Below are 15,324 nucleotides of genomic sequence, written 5' to 3'. Positions count from 1 at the left end.
TGATAATATTTAAAATATTTTTCTTCTGGAGCATTATAATGTACACATAGATAAGTAAATAATTCACCTCTGGTCAAATACAATGTTTAAGATAATTATTCTGGGAGCTAATCTTCTCTTTCCTTAAAGCTATCTGTTATAAAGAAGGAGAGTTCATTGGACAGAACATTTTATTTGGTTAAAATTTGAATGGTATACATATTTAAGTGGTATTAGGGAGATAGAAATGCCCCTTTTAAAATTGTGCAGTGGGACAGTCAGCCCACACATTCCAGCCAGCCCTGACAAGTCCTTACTAGGAGCCCCATTCCTACTCCTGAATCAAAAGTTAACGTTTGGAGTAGCATTTCAATATGTGTTTTCAAAGATGCTTTTATGACTCATCAGCAATTAAACATTCTGATATTCCTTTAAGCTTTTTTTCACACAAGGAAACTAAATCCAAAATTCTAAAAGCAAAAACAAATCTCTTTTTACAGGGTTAGATTTTCGAACAATAGTAATGGTATTTTTTGTTCAATTCTTATTTGCCTATGTATGACAGGAACTGTTTTCATGTCTACGTATTTTCCCTTTGACCTTAACAGATTTCATTTAAAGAATCTTACGTTGAAAAAGAGCCTTAAAGAAAGATCTTTGGTTGGTTAGAAAAGCATATTACCAAAGGGCAGTAAAAGCAACTAAAAGCATCCTGCATATGCAGTATTGCCCCTAAGTCTGCAATGAGTGTGTGTAGAGTGATTTAAGTCCCCTTTCTCAAAGTGAGATAACAAGATGGAAAATGTGAATGGACTGGCAAAATGCCGCTCAGGCGCACACTGAAGGGGGTCCTAGGCCTTCTCATGTCTAGGTCAAGCTCCCAAACACAGAAACCACAGAGAGTTAATGATAATTGAGATCATATGTTTCTTATCAAAGCTTCCTCAAGAAAAGCAGCTTAAGGGAAAATTCATAAATATGTGTCTTGACCACAGTCTACCAATCCCCTTCCGCATTGGAGCCTTCGGCTAATTTGTTGACTTAATTACCCAAGGCACAGGAAGGTTAAACAGAGTGATAATCTGATTTTCTCTGATTGCTGATCACTGCAAAAAGTGGCCCATAGGATGCAAAAATAAACCTAGAACCTTAGGCTATGTCAAATGGAGAGGTGAGGCAATTATCTAGATAATTCAGACTAAGTTGACTGTTTACAGTAATCAAGTTATCTGGATAAGTACTCAACCTACACTCTGTCTACCGGAAAGCAGTTTTAATCACATCATGAAGTCTGATTAAATGGGTTGTTTGTTATATCTAAATTCAGTGTGAACTATTTATGTTTTAACAGTCAAATTCATAAGGGAAAACCTATTATATTATCCTGTGAAAATATCCCAAATGATAGGGATAACATTTTGTCCAAATGAAGAGTGAGCGCTTGTCTTTATGCAAGTGGAAAACATGAGACCACAGAAAGGAAATAACATGTGGGAAAAATAGATTTACTGCGGTTGAGTCTAATACGAAGGCCCGTATAAGAAGTGAGGTAAGAGAAGTTAAAGCTGCTATGGGAAATGGGAACTTATCCCACACCGTATCCATTGGACATCTATATTCTGATGACCTCTGATTGTCAAGAGACATCAAAAAAAAAAAAAATCTTTAAATAGAAGAAAGAAAATGAGTTAATTCTTTTTTGTTGTTGTTGCTTATGAAAAACTTGCTCATCTTAGAAATTTTAGAGAATACAGAAAATCATAAAGAAGAAAACCAAAATCACAATCCAGAGAACACCACTCTTAATGTTATAAGGTATGTTCTTCTGTACTCTGTAATAATATACGGTGCTATGTGAGCCTCTGGATCAAATCTGGCATGATTTTTAATTACATGGGTCAATTAAAAAATTGGAATTGCACTGTACATATTGTTTTGAAGCATTCATTTTTTGCTAGATGATATCTTCCTATGTCCATAAATACAGCATCATTTTTAATTCTTTTACATGAATGCAACATAAATCCAACCACTATTTTTGGACACTTAGATTATTTCCAATTGTCTTATAAACAACTCAGTGTTCGAAAGCCATGCACCCTCACATACTTATTACTTGATTTTTTTTCCCCTGTAGATTAAATTCCTTAAAGTGGAATTGCTGGGTAAAAGAAAAATTTTTATGGCCTTTGATATATATTGGTTAACTGAATACCATTCACTTTTACAACTTCTTAACGGCACAAACTGGGTACAACAGCGCCTGTTTTCCCATAGTTTGTCATCCCTAAATAAACATCTTTATTTAAAATTATTTTTGGTTTTGCAGTTTGATACATAAAAAAATCAAATTTTGGCTATCTTCTTTGACTTTTTTAAATGAATATTATTTCATAATTTATTTTCTATTTCTATCGCTTCCTTCATGAATGGCCTACTCATATCTTTCCTTTTTTTTTTCTCCTTTTGGAGTATTTTATTTTTTTTGATGTATAAGAGTTCACTATCATCATTAGAATATCAAACTTCTATGACTATTTTGCTAATAACTTTCCCAGTTTTTCATCTGCCTTATAAGATTTTACTTATGTTTTTCAGCATAGAAGCTTCCCAAATTAATGTAATCAAACTTGTGAAGTTTTTCATAGTGGTATCTCCCCTTACTCTTTGCTTAGAAAGTCTTTCACTTCTAGATTCACACATATATATGTATACACACACACATATACACCTATATATATATATTTTTTTAGATTTTTTATTTATTCATTTGAGACACAGATACAGAGATAGAGAGAGCATGAGCAGTGGGAGAGGCAGAGGGAGAGGGAGAAGCAGACTCCCGGCTGAGCCAGGAGCCCGATGTGGGGCTCGATCCCAGGACCCTGGGATCATGACCTGAGCTGAAGGCAGACGCTTAACCATCTGAGCCACCCAGGCCCCCTATATACCTATATTTTATGCCAGACCATTTTATTATGATTTTAAAATTTAAATGTTTAGTCCATTTGAAAGAAAAAGTTCATCATCGAGAAAATAAAACTATCGTTAGGCTAATTTTGATTATACTGGTTGTGATTTTCCTATTCCTGTTCTTCAGAAGTTGATTTGATACACAGAAGACAGGCACACCAAGGCACACAGGCCCTGCCTGCAGCAACACTGAGGCTGCCATGGGGATCTCAGAGAATGCCTAGTTCAAAGACTGAGATTCAGAACATCTAGCATGAAAGAAAAATCACAAAAAAGTTTCAAGAGCAAACATCAAGTTCTGTGCAAAGAATTGAAAATCAAACCGGCATGCTTCCATGAATATGGTATGTTAGAAGACAATGGAGCAAAGTGTCCTAAATTCTGACATAAAATCATCTCCACCTAAATCCCTCACTCAGCCAGACTAAGCATTCATGTCTGAACACAAAAGACATTTTTTTTTTTTCATACAAGGAGGGACTCAGACATTTACATTTCATGGACATTTTCTTAGAAAGTTATGTGAAATGTTTCAGCAAAATGAAAGCAAAAAGTAGAATTAATTTGACCCAAGGGGCAAAGGTTCCCACCTAGGAAAGCAGTGACAGTAAGATCCAGTTAACAACTGAGTAGCAGGGCAAGGACAGCCAGCTAACTAGAGCAGAGAGAGGGAGGGTTTTGCAGGGAAGGTCTGTAAGGAGGAGTGTAGGTGAAAGGACTAATAGAAAAAATGATTGGATAGAGAATTGGAAGGAAAAAATAGTTCATGATAAAGGCAAATACTGAAATAGAGAACACTAGAAATTTCAAGAACAAGAAATTTTTGTTTCAACCAAGAAACAAACTCAAATGAAGCATGATTTTATGTAACTGATGAGGCATAAGAAAGAAAAGGTCATTTGGCACTAATGCTAGGAACAATCTACTTTGATTTGCCCAATAGTTGTGGCAATGGACCTATAAACATGAAAATGTAATTCTAGAGCATGACTTGACCCAACTTATCATACTATTTACATGGTCATAATAATGTAAATCCTACAATCACTCCCCAACTTTTAGAGCCAACTTATAGGAAAGATTTATATCAAGACTTTATGTAGTTGTCAGGCAGAATGAAACTGCTCACAATTTTGATAATGTACAAGTAAAAATGAAGTTGATAGAAAAATGGGAAATAAAGAGAGGAAAGGGGCTTAAAACAGTGGGGGTACTAATATCTTCATTTTACAGTAATCAAAACTGTATGGTACTGCTAAAGGGACAGAATTATAAATTAATGGAATAGAATTGAAAGAACCCATACACAGTCAATTAAGTTTTGACAAGGGTGCCATGAGCATTCAGTAGGAAAGAGTAGTCTTTTCAACAAATGGGGTTAGGATAACTGGATATCCACATGCAAAAGAATTAAGCTGGATTCTTACCTCACAGCATATTCAAAAATTAACTCAAGATGGAATAAAGACCTACATGTAAGGACTAAAGCTATAAAACTCTTAGAAGAAAACATAAGAGTAAATATTTGAAATCTTAGATTAGACAATATTTTTTTTAGATGAGACACTAAAACACCAGCAACTAAAGAAAAAATAGATAAAATGGATAAACACTCTCAAGAATGTGAAAGACAACCTACAGAATGGGAGAAAATACTTGCAAATCACATATCTGATGATGGTTAGTTTCCAGAATATATAAACTTTTATAACTTAACAATAAAGGACAAATAACCCAATTAAAAATGAGCAAAGGACATGAACAGACATTTTTTTCAAAGAATTAGCCAACAAATCCAGCTAAAGATGCATAATGTCATTAGTCACTAGGGGAAATGCATATCAAAACCATGAGATACCAATTCATATCCACTAGGATGACTATAATCAAAACCATAGATGGGAGATGAGGTAACTGGGTGATAGACATTAAGGAGGGCACAGGATGTAATGAACACTGGGTGTTTATAAGACTGATGAATCACTGACCTCTACCTCTGAAACCAATAATACATTATTATATGTTAATTAATTGACTTTAAAATTAAAAAATGGAAAAAAAGGCAATTACAGGTGTTGGCAAGGATGTAGAAAAATTAGAATCCTTATAGATTGCAGGTTGGAATGTAAAATGGTGCAGCCACTTTGGAAAACAGTCTAGAAGTTTTTCAAAAATTCAAACAGAGCATCCATATGCCCCAACAATTCTATTTCTAAGTATATACTATAACAAAGAGAATCAAAACCATATGTTCACATAAAAATTTGTATATGAATGCTCATAGCAGCATTATTCAAAAGAGCCTAAAAGAATCAACCCAAACATCACCACGTGATGAATGAATACACAAAATGCAGTCTATCCAAACTCTGGAATACTGTTCAATCATAAGAAAGAATGAAGTGCTGAGTCAGGCTACAGTATGGATGAATCCTCCAAAACATGCTGAGTGAAAGAGGCCAATCACAAAAGGCCACATATTGTGTGATTCCATTTATATGAAATGTCCAGATTAGGCAACTACATAGAGACAGAAAGTAGAACACAGGGTCCCAGGGGATGGTAGGGGAAGGTGTGGATCGGGGTGACTGCTAATGGGTATGGAGTTTCATGTTTGGGTGATGAAAATGTTGAGGAATTAGTGATTATGGTTATACAATTTTGTTTATGTACTAGAACCCACTCAATTGTACACTTTACAAAGGTGAATTTTACAGTATGTGAATTACATCTTTAAAAAACACACTCTAAATACATGCATATTAGGAAAGAATTGGCATCTATTACTTTGGTGGTCATTTTATTCTTCCAATCATCTTGAAGAAATAATTACAGGGGATTCAGGTAAATCAAAGATTTACACTTAATTTTATCCAATTCAAAGTCATTTTGTTTCTTTCATTGATTTTTTTTTCCCTGTTACCATATACTTTACCCTTTCCTTCAAACCTATAGCATTTTTTTCCTTTCTACACTCGAATGTAATTTGAGAATAAAAGGTTCACATTAGCTTTAACTGCCAGTGCTTTAGACCTGCTGGCACCATGAACAAAAGGGATGGATTCTGACACTCAGAGAAGATGCTCTTATTTCCCTGCTCCACAAAAAGCCAAAAGTAAGCCCCATTGTTAGAGCCAGTGAGACCAGATTCACCATATGATTAATCACCCAAATAGAGGCAAAAATTCAGCTGGGAATGCACCTAGTGTGTGGATCAGAGGGCCCTTCCAGAGCTTGTTAAGGGCTTCAAGCTTATAATTTTCCCCTTCTACAATAAACTTCCTTCTAACATGCAGTAAAAATGTGAAGTTCAGGTGATGCTTCCTGTTGAAAGTAAGGTGATTGTCAAAATATCAGGCCAGTGAAAAGGCAAAAATACATGGTTTTATTCTTCAAGGACACACTGTTCTTCAAATTCCTCAAATGAGATAATGAAGGATAACCCTATGTTTTATCCTTTTGATCTTTGCTCTGTTACAATTCTTGGGTCTTCCTATTTCTTTTTATTCAGAGAGACACAGAGACAGAGAGACAGAGAGTGGAAAGTAATGTGGTATTGCAAGGTCATGGTTTAAAAATATCTTGCCTTTTCTCAAGGTCTAAAAATATCTGTGATCGACTAAGCAACCAATTACTGTACATCCCAAATGCATGTTTTCACAGCTATTTTTAGGGGCAAGATTCAGTCACTACACATCCTGTCCACTCCAAACAACAGACAGAGAGGGCAGCTAATGAGTAGGTAAGCAAATGACAATGTCTCCTTACTTTTGACTTTGCTTCCAAGACCCAAGTGGCTGCCTGGCTGTCTCCACTCTGGCGTCAAATAGTCCCCCTGCAGTAGGCAGACAATTTAAATTATTACAAGGCAATGTTACAAGTATGAACACTGGCACAAAATAAAGTAATTACATTCAATTAGCAGTCCCCAAAGTGATGGCCCAATACTGAGGGCTTTAGATGTTGCCTTTTGTTGACATACAGAAGCCAGGTAATGAGCCAAACATCAAAGTGTAAGGAGCTAAATTGCTGCTTAATTAGGGGAAACTAGTTCAGAAAACATGAGAAAAAAAGAGAAAAAATGCTCACCATTTTCTTTTATATGTAGAAATTCAGATAATATGTATGTCACATTTCCCAAATAACAACAACTGAACACCCAAATATAAAAATGATCTAAGGAGAACCCCACTGGAATAAGGATGTTGTTATGTGTGTGTTTTTTTGTGGGGGGTGGGGAGCAGAGATTTATATAATTTGATGTCATGTCTGCACCCCTAGTGATTTATCTTCTCTTTTTAATAAAAAGCTTTTCTTGTTTGAATTTTTTAAAATAAACTTAAATGGAATTATATTAGATTATGTAAACACTTTCTAAATCTCACTACCCTTCCCACAAATATCCTTTTGCAGAACACACTAAGTTTGTTGCTCTGAAGAATAATCCTGGACTCAAACATAGCCAGAAAACTTCTGAAAAATTAATAAGTATAGGGGAAACTAGCCTGATAACTAAGACATCATATTTTGTTTTTTTACATGTGCATTTTTTTCTGTATATAATTTATTGTGTGAAATAAATTATATGAAACAAAGTGGCATTGCTTCTTTAAGTCTTCAGATGGTTAATAAATGGGTTGAGGAAAACAATTCAATCTGAATTTCACTCATACCAAAATACATTTCAGGTGGATCAGACATTTAAACAAGAAAAATAAAACTAGCAACTAGGAGAAAATATAGGTTTAAAAAGAAAAACTGAAGAACTAACCATTATAGGATTGGCATTAAATCCAGGTCACAGAAGAAAATAAATGAATTTTAGTTACTGTAATATTAAAAATTATTGACCTTAATATTTAAAATTATAAGAATAAAAAAATTAAAGATAAATGGCAAAGAAAACATATTTTCCATAAGTGCTACATATAAAAGGCTGATTACTTTAATACAGAAAGAGCATTAAAAAATTTAAAAATGGCCAATGCCTCAATAGAAAAAAAATGAGCAAAGGATATAAACAGTCAGCAGGAAAGAACAAAATTCTAAATATATAAGATGATTCTCAATCTCCTTTATATTTAGACAAATAAAATGAAAATTAAGTACTTTTTTTTTTAATCAGATTTGCAAACAAAATATTTAAAACATTTTGTGGCATGCAGACTACCCACACACAACTAGTGGAACTGGTTCCATCTCTATACAAGGCAATTTTGCAATATTGTCAAAATGTAAAATTCATATGCCTTTGACATCTAGGAATTTTCCTACATAAGCATAGGACATGCACAAAGATATTTCTTGCAGTATTATTTATAACAATTGAAATAGAGTGTAGATGTATAACAACAGGAGAATGGTTAAATAGAGTATATGCAGCTCATTTGAAAGAACTATGCTCAACTATTCCAAAAAATAGAAGTGGAAGGAAAACTTCCAAATTCTATGAGGCCAGCATTGCCCTGATGCCAAAACCAGATAAAGATACCACAAAAAAAGAGAGTTCCAGGCCAATATCTTTGATGAACATAAATGCAAAAATCCTCAACAAAATACTAACAAACAGAATCCAACAATACATGAATTAAAAGTTTTAAAATTAAAAAAAAAATCATTCACCACGATCCAGTAGGATTTATTTCTGGTTATGCAAGAGTGGTTCAATATTCCCAAATCAACTAATGTGATATATCACATCAATAAGAGAAGGATAAAAAACATGTGATCATTTCAATAGATACAGAGAAATTATTTGACAAAGTGCAACATCCATTCATGATAAAAAACCCTCAACAAAGTAGGTTAAGAGGAAATATACCTCAACATAATAAAGGCCATAGATGAAAAGTCCACAGCTAACATCATACTCAATGGGGAACAACTGAGAACTTTTCCCTTAAGATCAGGAATAAGACAGGGATGTCTACTCACAACTTTTATTCAACATAGTACTGGAAGTCCTAGCCACAGCAATTAGACAACAAAAAGAAACAATCCAAATTGGTAAGGAAGAAGTAAAACTTCCACTATTTGCAGATGACATGACACTCTATATAGAAAACTCTAAAGGGTCCACTAAAAAATTACTAGAACTTATAAATGAATCCAGTAAAATCATAAATACAAAATCAATGTTCAGAAATCTGTTGCATTCCTATACCCTAATAATGAAGTAGCAGAAAAAGAAATTGAAAAAAAAAAATCAATTTACAGTTGCACCAAAAAGGAATAAACCTAACCAAAGAGGTGAAAGAAACCTACTCTGAAAACTATAAGATACTGATGAAAGAAATTGAAGATGACACAAAGAAATGGAAAGATAGGGGCGCCTGGGTGGCTCAGTTGGTTAAGCGACTGCTTTCGGCTCAGGTCATGATCCTGGAGTCCCGGGATCAAGTCCCACATCGGGCTCCCTGCTCGGCAGGGAGTCTGCTTCTCCCTCTGACCCTCCTCCCTCTCATGCTCTCTGTCTCTCATTCTCTCTCTCTCAAATAAATAAATAAAATTAAAAAAAAAAAAAAAGAAATGGAAAGATATTCCATGCTCATGGATTGGAAGAACAAATATTGTTAAAATGTCTCTACTATCCAAAGCAATCTACAGATTTAATGCAATCCCTCTCAAAATTCCAACAGCATTTTTCACAGAGCTAGAACAAACAATCCTAAAATTTGTATGGAACCACAAAAGACCCTGAATAGTCAAAGCAATCTTGAAAAAGCAAAGCAAAGCTGGAGGTACCACAATCCCAGACTTCAAGTTATATTACAAAGTTGTGGTGATCAACACTGTATGGTACTGGCACAAAAACAGACACATAAACAAATGGAACAGAATTGAAAACCCAGAAATAAACCATGATTATATGATCAATTAAGGAAGAATATCCAATGGGAAAAAGTCTCTTCAACAAATGGTGCTGGGAAAACTGGACATCCACATGCAGAAGAATGAAATTGGACCACTTTCTTATACCATACACAAAAATAAATTCAAAATAGATGAAAGACCTAAATGTGAGACCTGAAACAAAAAAAATCCTAGAAGAGAGCATAGGCAATAATATCTCTAACATTGGCAATGGCAACATTTTCCTAGACATGTATCCTGAGGCAAGGGAAACAAAAGCAAAAATAAAACATTGGGACTTCATCAAAATAAAAAGCTTCTGCACAGTGAAGGAAACAATCAACAAAACTAAAAGGCAACATACTGAATGGGAAAATATATTTGCAAATGACATATCTGATAAAGGGTTAAAATTCAAAATATATAAAGAATTTATATAACCCAACACCCCAAAAATGAGTGATTTAATTTAAAAATGGACAGAAGACACAAACAGTTATCCAAAGAAGACACCCAGGTGGCCCAAGACACATGAAAAGATGCTCAGCATCACTTAGCATCAGGGAAATGCAAATCAAAACCACAATGAGATATTACCTCATACCTCTCAGAATGGCTAAAATTAAAAACACAAGAAATAACAAGTGTTGACGAGGATGTGGAGAAAAAGCAACCCTCATGCACTATTGGTGGGAACGCAAACTGGTGCAGCCACTGTGGAAAACAGTATGGAGGTTCTTCAAAATATTAAAATAGAATTGCCTAATGATCCAGTAATTCCACTACTGAGTACTTACCCAAAGAATATGAAAATATTAATTCTAAAATATGTATGCACCCCTATGTTTATTGCAGCATAACTTAAAATAGCCAAAAATGGAAGCAACCCAAGTGTGTATCAATAGATGAATGGATAAAGAAGAAGTGGTATGTGTGTGTGTGTGTGTATGAGTATTACTCAGCCATAAAAAAGAATAAAATCTTGCCATTTGCAATGACATGGATGGAACTAGAGAGTATTATGCTAAGCAAAATAAGTCATTCAGAGATAAATACCATATGATTTCACTCATATGTGGAATTTAAGAAACAATACAAATGAACAAAGAAAAAAAAGAAATAACCAAGAAACAGATTGTTAACTCTAGAGAACTGATGGTTACCAGAGGGGAGGGGGTGGGGGGTGGGCGAAAAAGGTGATAGGGATGAAGGAGTGCACTACACTATACCATATACCTGAAACTAATATAACACTGTATACTAACTATACTAGAATTAAAATTTTTAAATGATAATACAGATCGAAATCACAATGAGATACCACCTCACACCGGTCAGAATGGCTAAAATTAACAAGTCAGAAAACAACAGGTGTTGGTGAGGATGTGGAGAAATGGGAACCCTCCTACACTGTTGGTGGGAATGCAAGCTGGTGTAGCCACTCTGGAAAACAGTATGGAGGTTCCTCAAGAAGTTAAAAATAGAGCTACCCTATGACCCAGCAATTACACTACTGGGTATATACGCTAAAGATACAAATGTAGTGATCCAAAGGGGCACCTACACCCCAATGTTTATAGCAGCAACATCCACAATAGCCAAACTATGGAGAGAGCCTAGATGTCCATCAACAGTTGAATGGATAAAGAAGATGTGGTATGTATATACAATGGAATATTACTCAGCCATCAGAAAAAAGAAATCTTACCATTTGCAACGATGTGGATGGAACTAGAGGGTATTATGGGTAAACAAAATAAGTCAGACAAATACCCGGTGGAATTTAAGAAACAAAACAGGTGAACATAGGGGAAGGGAAGGAAAAATGAAACAAGATGAAATCAGAGAGGAGACAAAGCATAAGAGACTCTTAATCATGGGAAACAAACTGAGGGTTGCAGGAGGGGAGGTGGGTGGGAGGATGAGGCAACTGGGTGATGGACATTAAGCAGGACACCTGATGTAATGAGCACTGGGTATTGATATACAACTGATAAATCACTGAACTCTACCTCTGAAACTAATAATACACTATATGTTAATTAACTGAATCTAAATAAAATTAAAAAATTAAAAAGATAGTAAGATAAATAAATAAATACATTAATTAATTAATTAAAAACCTATGCTCTATATGTACATATGGATTGGAACTGGACTGGAACTCTTTGACACAATGTTAAGTATGAAAAAGCATGATGCTTTCAGTACTAGACTATCATTTGTGTAAAAAGCAATAATACATATGTAAGTATTCTTGTCTATTACACTGTGTTATATGTGGAATCTAAAAAAAAAATATATATATATAGCTACAGAGAGCAGATTGGTGTTTGCCAGAGATAAGGGAATGGGCTAAATGGGTGAAGGGGTCAAAAGTTATAAACCTCCAGTTATAAAACAAATGAGTCCCAGGGATGGAATGTATATATAGCATGGAGACTATAGTTAATAATAATGTATTTTATGTTTAAAGAGTGCCAAGACAATAGATCTTAAAAGCTCTCATCACTGGGGCACCTGGGTGGCTCAGATGGTTGGGCGTCTGCTTTCGGCTCAGGTCATGATCCCAGGGTCCTGGGATCGAGCCGCGCATCGGGCTCCCTGCTCAGTGGGAAGCCTGCTTCTCCCTCTCCCACTCCCCCTGCTTGTGCTCCTGCTCTTGCTCTCTCTGTCAAATAAATAAATAAATATCTTTAAAAGAAAAGAATTGTTTTGTTTTGTTTTGTTTTTAAAGATTTATTTATTTATTTGAGAGAGAGAGAATGAGAAAGCACATGAGAGGGGGGAGGGTCAGAGGGAGAAGCAGACTCCCTGCCGAGCAGGGAGCCCGATGTGGGACTCGATTCAGGGACTCCAGGATCATGACCTGAGCCGAAGGCAGTCGCCCAACCAACTGAGCCACCCAGGCGCCCATAGATTCATTGCAAAGATCATTTTGAAATACACAAAAATGTTAAATCATGTTGTACATCTGAAACTAATATGTTGATTATATCTCAATTAAAAAAGACAACTTAAAAAAATGATTGCTCTGTGTTTTTATACCCCCTCAAAATCTATAGATTGGAAACTCTGAAGTGTTTGAACTCTGTGAGTAATGAATGAATTGGTGATTGTGTGAACTGCTTAAACCCTTTAATTAGAAAATAATGAAAGAAATTGGTGAATATTTATTGTAAGTATAATCTCTATTTCCAATTTCTTCTGCCTGGTTTCCACAACCTTTACTCCATACTGCAGGGGCAACAAAGAGAGAACTAGAGAGAAAGAGAGACTTAAAACCATTTATTTTATAAAGTGGACATTGCTATAAAATCCAGAACATAGTATTTTTGCATGAACAATAATAGAAAAACAATCTAATATTCAGTTTATGACTTCCTTTTGCTCATTTATACATGGTTACATGGGTTGACATCATCAGAGCCTTAAATTAGTATTGTGCCTTGAATGAGGCACTATTAAACTTACATCTTCTTTTATGTCTCATAATTAAGGAAAACAACTTTTAGGAGTTTAATCTTCTCCCTACTATCATGATATCTAAAATAATTTTTCTATATACTGACAAAAATGTCCATTGTCATTTTAAATAAAACATGATATGTATCTAATTAATTGAGTAGTTTATACTTCATATAGATACTGATCAATTGTGTGATTTCCTCAACATGCCAACAGGGAGAAAAATCATTCCCGAAATAGAGAGGGTATATCCTTCTTTATTCTCCGTCCATACTCTCTTTCCAAAATATCGGGGTAAATTGGGGATGGTAATTAAAGAAATCCCAAACCTCTTTCCTTCTCCAACTTTACCCTTAGAGGAAGAAGTACACTGACTTTAGATCATTGATCCTTCTAATATGTCCTGGGGGTCTTTATTATTACATGGCTTCTCCATCTAAAAGCTTTCCATCACCTGTAAGAATAATAATCCTCATCTTCCCTTTGATCAAGAAGTCAAAGTTACAGGAATCTCTTTTATCATAAAAAAAGCAACAGTGCAAAGGATATGTGTGTTAAAATCATCACTTAAATATTATTAAAAGTGGCAGAACCTGGAAACAACCTATATAACCAAGAACAGGGGGAAAAAGGGTACATTTCTGTGATGAAATACTGTGAATTATGAAAAAGGTGTCAGATATGTATCTACAGACCCAGAGGGTTTGTACATTCGTATTAAATTATTTTTTAAAATGCATATAGTAATTCCATTCTTATAAAAACAAACTTTAACCAAAAACCTATCATGTGAAACATGTAAGTACATGTTTATAGGGCCATGGGGAAAGGTGGCAGAATCCACACCAAACCACTCTCTCCAGTCACGTTAGGTGGTGCTTCCACCTAGCGATCTCAATTCAAATTGATTTTGAAACTGAGAAAAGAGATCAGAATAGGAATCTATTCTAGAAATCAAGCCCTGGAGTGATTTTGGGGTCAGTGTCTCTCTGGCTGTGCTCTCTGATTTCTTTGGCTGCTCTCTTTGAAGGTTTTGAGCACTAATTCTGTCTTCTTTCTGCTTTCTTCATACTGGCAAAATAGCTGTTGTAATTCTTTACCTCCTATCCCCACGCCTAGGTGTCTGTCTACCTCATCACTTAAATAGGGGAACTTTGGAGAGTGGAAGATGGTGCTATTAATACTCACTGCAGGACAACAGGCACAAACCAGAACACTCCCAGGCAGACTGGGAACTATGGTCACCCTTCGCATGTCACAACACCTGAGAGAGAGAGAGATGGCATTTTCTTTTACATTTTTAAAGACTTTATTTATTTATTTATTTGAGAGAGAGAGAGCACAAGCAGGGGGAGCGGCAGGCAGAGGGAGAGGGACAAGCAGACTCCTGGCTAAGCAGAGAGGCTGATAAGGGGCTTGATCCCAGGACCCTGAGGTCATGACCTGAGCCAAAGACAGACGCTTCACTGACTGAGCCACCCAGGTGCCCTGAGAGATGGCATTTTCTGCCGGCTTTACCATGAGAGGGAAAACTAATTTCTCAGAAGACCTAAGTGAAATCCTTCTCAAGATTCACTGGCCTGAGTTAAGTAATGTTGCCATTTATGATCCAAATCCAGTGGGAATGTCAAATGCCGATTGTGTTTTTAAGCCCCTCAGTCATCAAATAGATAAATTAGCTTAGACCAGCAATTTTCAAAGTGCAGTTAGGAGACCTCTGGGGGTCCCTTGAGACTCATTTTTCATAAAAATAAATTATTTTTGTTAATGTATAATGGATTTATTGTTATTTTAAAATGATTAATAAATTTTTTTAAAGATTTATTTATTTATTTGAGAGAGAGAGAATGAGAGAGAAAGCACATGAGAGGGGGGAGGGTCAGAGGGAGAAGCAGACTCCCTGCCAAGCAGGGAGCCCGATGCGGGACTTGATCCAGGGACTCCAGGATCATGACCTGAGCCGAAGGCAGTCGCTTAACCAACTGAGCCACCCAGGCACCCCGATAAATATTTTTTTTTAATTTCTGCTTTAATTTATAAAAATGGTGTTTA

This window comes from Mirounga angustirostris, unplaced genomic scaffold (genome assembly GCF_029215605.1).
Source record: "Mirounga angustirostris isolate CCGP_5_RB_7025 unplaced genomic scaffold, mMirAng1.0.hap1 SCAF_6, whole genome shotgun sequence".
NCBI lineage: Eukaryota > Metazoa > Chordata > Mammalia > Carnivora > Phocidae > Mirounga > Mirounga angustirostris.
The sequence above is the reverse complement of the archived record's forward strand: the minus strand, read 5'-3'. Positions refer to the sequence as shown.